Source organism: Myotis davidii, unplaced genomic scaffold (assembly GCF_000327345.1).
Source record: "Myotis davidii unplaced genomic scaffold, ASM32734v1 scaffold27, whole genome shotgun sequence".
Lineage (NCBI taxonomy): Eukaryota > Metazoa > Chordata > Mammalia > Chiroptera > Vespertilionidae > Myotis > Myotis davidii.
Genome location: NW_006297821.1, coordinates 2,832,399 through 2,837,119, shown reverse-complemented (window position 1 = coordinate 2,837,119; position 4,721 = coordinate 2,832,399). Strand labels below are relative to the sequence as shown.

General features: G+C 42.0%; 1 pseudogene; it reads left to right on the top strand.

Annotated features, from left to right (window-relative positions):
• Positions 1-823: 823 nt before the first annotated feature.
• LOC102752892 lies at positions 824-1,376 on the top strand (annotated as a pseudogene).
• The last annotated feature ends 3,345 nt before the right edge of the window (positions 1,377-4,721 follow it).

Genomic DNA, 4,721 nt, shown 5'->3' with positions numbered 1-4,721 from the left:
TTCTTCTCAGAGCTTTCCCTAACATCTTTTTGAAGAGAATGAAGTCACATGGTCACTTTTAGTTGCATAAAAAGCTGGGAAGCAGATTATCTGGCTTTTAACTTCTGTGGTGAGAGAATAAAAAGAGAGAAAAAGATTAAGAATGGCTCCGCAACTAACAGAAAATCTGACTAACAATGGTTTAATCAAGTAAGGGCTGCCTCTCCCACAAAACAAGAAGTTAGAGGTGGGTGATTGGTGGTATTGACTCAGCTGCTCAAATGGTGCTATCGAGGATTTTCTACCTTGCCTTTTTCCCACGCTATGTTGGCTTTTTGTCCTCATGCTTGTCCAACCGTGTGATCTTAGTGTGGCTGCTGCAGCTCCAGGTATTACATCAAGGCAAGAAGAGATGATATTGATGACATTGTCCCCTTTAATCAAGAAATCAAAAGCCTTTAACTTGCCAGTTGGAAGATTTAATAAACAGGTTGAAAATGGGGAAGAAAGAAAGAAAGTCCTGCGCCCTGGCCAGTGTGGCTCAGTTGGTTGGGCAGGTCCCATGCACCAGAGTTGCCAGTTCGATTCCACATCAAGGCACATGCCTGCAACCAGCGAGGCGTGCAAGAGGCTGCCAATGGATGTTTGCTCTCATATTAATGTTTTTTCTCTATCCCTCTCCATTCCTCTGTCTCTAAATATCAATTTAAAAAAAAAAGAGTGGCTACTGACTTTTCTGCCTGCTCCTCCCTCCCCCCAGCACTGCTCCAGCTGCACCTTATTATCTCTGAGCTTTGGGCTCCTACTAAGCCAGCACCACTGCCCTCTCCTTCTAGCCGCCATCATGATCATCTACTGGCACATTATAAGCCAGAATAAGATGTTCTCAGATATCTACAATATCTGGGAGATGCCAGTTAGGCTGTCTGTGCTCGGAGGTAGAGGGTACGATGATCAGTAGGACAGAGGGTAACATCAATGACTTATTGGTAGAAAGGCCTCCGCTGAAGGTGGAAGGTGAAGGTACCGAAAGCACAGTCATCTCTGGTGTTGATATTGTCACTTGCAGGAAACCAGCTTCACACACACACAAAAAGCCTGTAAGAAGTACATCAAAGATGACATGAAATCAATCAAAGGGAAACTTGAAAAACAGAGACAAGAAAGAGTAAAACCTTTTATGACAGGGGCTGCAGAACAAATCAAGCACATCCTTGCTAATTTTAAAAACTGCCAGTCTGAATTTGGTGAAAACATGAATCCAGATGGCATGGTTGCTCTGCTGGACTTCCATGAGGATGGTGTGACCCCCATATACTGTTCCCTTTAAGGATGGTTTAGAAATGGAAAAATGTTTTAAAGATTTGGCAGTTTGGACCTATCATCTGTTATCATAACTGGCTGCTGCTTTTCATCCACACACCAGTACTAGGACAAAAGGGACTGATGTTATCTTGAGCTCTTCATTTATTTTGACTTTGATTTATTTGAAGCAGGGGCATTGTTTTTTAAGAAAAAAAAATGTCATGTAGGTTGTCTAAAAATAAATGCATTTAAACTAAAAAAAAAAAAAGGATAGCTACTGAGTTTGCCAACAGAATCGGCCATAGAATTCTACATCTTGGCCATGTGATGGCATTCCAGGGATAAATCACAGAAGTCTGTGCTGGTCAATGCACTTTAACACATGCTGTTTCCTGGAATTGGGACCCCCCATCCCATTCCTATCCCTCTCATATTTGCCTAACAAAGCCTTCAGTGTATTCTGGAACTATACTTTTAAAAGCAATTTGGCAACGTATTTCAAGGGCCATAAAAGTGTTCATAAATTTTGACCCAGTATTTCCACTTCAGAGAATTTATTTGTTCCAAGGAAATAACTAAAAACGGGGGGAAAACGCACTACATGTTCAAAGATGTTCATTACAGCTTTAGAAATAAGACACAACCAAAAAAAATCCAACAATAGGGGAATGGGTAATTAAATCATAATATACTCACTGGATGGCATATTGCGTAGCCATTAAAAGTGATCATTATAAATTTCACTTTTTGATGTAAAAAGGGGCTGTGATATAATGTTATATTAAAAATCAAGTCATATGATTAAGTGCATTAGTTGGACTGCATACTTGTCTTACTCTGCTCAGGCTGCCATAACAAAATACCATAGACTAGGTGGCTGAAACAACCAAAATATTTCTCACAATTCTGGAGACCGAAAGTCTAAGATGAAGGTGCCAACAGGGTCTGTTCCTGTGTCTCTCCTTGGATTGCAGACAGCCAACTATGTTCTCACAAGGCCTTTCTGAGGTGTGTGCACCCAGAAAGGAGTGGAAGCTCTGCTGCCTCTTCCTCTTCTTATAAGGGCACTAATTCCACCAAGAGCACCCCACCCTCATGACTTTATCTACACCCAATTATCTCCCAAAGGCCCCATTCTCCAAATACCATCCCATTCAGGTTTGGGCTTCCACATGAATGTTGGTGGAACACAATTCAGTCCATAGCAATACTTAAATGTCCTTGTGGACAAAGCTTTGAAGGGATTTCACAAAAGTCATTGGCGTAGGTTGATGGGATTATGGGTGATTTTTTTTTTCCTCAGTGTTATTCAACATTTCTATATAATGGTGTTATGTAGTTTTCAACATAATTGGGGGTTGGAGAGGGTTTAGAATAAAAATGATCCATCTTTAAAGCCTCAGCTCTAATGCAACCCTCTAGAGGAAATCTTCCTCAATTTTTCCAATCACATCTTTTCTGAAGTTCTTATTTTCCTGGACCATGTGTTCTTCTGGGACCAAAGCCACGAACAATTCCCCTTTGTTGCTAACCTATGATAGACAAAGGGTACAAGAATCCAAGTCAAGAAGCCAGGCTAGGATTTGAGTGGGATGCGTGTGTAGTCAAAAAACAGGTATGGCCCCTAGCCAGTTTGGCTCAGTGGATAGCACGTCAGCCCCCTGGACTGAAGGGTCATGGGTTCAATTCAGGTCAAGGGCATGTACCTCGCTTGCAGGCTCAATCCCTGGTGTGTCTCTCTCACATCCATGTTTCTCTCTGTCTCTCCCCCTCCCTTCCACTCTGTATAAAAATCAATGGAAAAAGATCCTTGGGTGAGGAATAGCAAAAAACAAACAAACAAACTACAGGTATGGGATCTAAGCAACAGATCCAAGGTACCATCAGGTGCAGGCCTTGAAAACTAAGGGCACAAACTGCTGAGTATTGAGTTAGAGCTGGTTTTTCTAGTTATTTTAAATTTATTGTTTTAATTCTTATTATTATAAGTAATGCATATCTACATGTATAACACTCACTGCAAAAAAAATTAAGTAGTTCAGATAAAGATCACCTTGACTCCTACACAATCCCACTCCTCTCCCCAGGGATGGTCAGTTTAGTACGTACCCTTCCAGAATATTCTTCCTCATGCAATAGTTTCAAAGCGTGCACCCGTGTTTACGTAAATAGAGCCAGATTGTTCTGTGACTTGCTTCTCTCTCATAACAAGACCTTTTCACTTCAGGATGCAGGGGTCTCCCTCATTTGTTTGGACCTCAGAAACCCATTACTAATGTGGAAATTTAAAAATATATTTAACCCTTTCTCTCTCAATGAGCATTTGGGTGGTTTCTAATTGCTCAGATTTCTGCCGCTTCCACCACGGCCCCTGGGACCAAGCCTCTCTGTGCACTTGGGGCCCTTCTCCAGACAGAGCTGTGGAACTGCTGGGAAGGGTTCGGGCATTTTACATGTTCTGGCACTGCCAGGTCACGCTCTACGAGCACCATGACGCATTCCATACTTACCAACAGTGAAAACGGTATTGGTGCCCTTAGTGTTGTCTGACTTGCATTTCTTTGCTGACGAGTGAGACCGAGCCTGTTGGCATTCATTTATTGGCCATCTGTAGTTCCTCTAGGGCAGTGGTCCGCAAACTGCAGATCTTTGGCCTCTTGAGTGTGGCTCTTCCACAAAATACCGACTTCTGCACATGGGCCACGAAGTTTCAATCGCACTGTACATGTGCGCCCACACACGTGGTATTTTGTGGAAGAGACATACTCAAGGGGCCAAAGAGCTTTTTTCTATATCTTTTTATTGATTTAAGAGAGGAAAGGTGAAGGAGAGAGAGATAGAAACATCAATGATTAGAGAGAATCATTGATTGGCTGCCTCCTGCATGCCCCCCAATTGGGAACCGAGCCAGCAACCCAGGCATATGCCCTTGACCGGAATTGAACCCGGGACCCCTCAGTCTGCAGGCCGACACTCTATCCACTGAGCCAAACCGGTCAGGGCACAATATGTAATTATATATGTGTTTTCCAATAGTCTTAGGCGACCCCTGTGAAAGGGTCGTTCGACCCCCAAAGGGGTCATGACCCACAGGTTGAGAACCGCTGTGATAGGGTGAACTGTTCTGAACTGTCACTCGTTTTTTCTTTTGGGTGGTTTGTCTTTTACTTATTATTTGTAGAAATTCATTATATAATCCTGAATATTAATCCTTTTCAATTGTGTCTGTTGCAAATACGTTCTTTCAATCTATCACTTGTCTTTTAACATTATTTATGGTGTTTTGTTTTGTTTTGTTTTTGTCATGCAGCAGTTTTAGATTTGGACATAATCCAATTTAGCAATCTTTCTCTTCAAGGTTTTTGTGTTTTATGTCTTGCTAAAGAAAGCCTTTCCTACCCCAGGGTTATAAACAAATTCTCCTATATTTTCTTTTA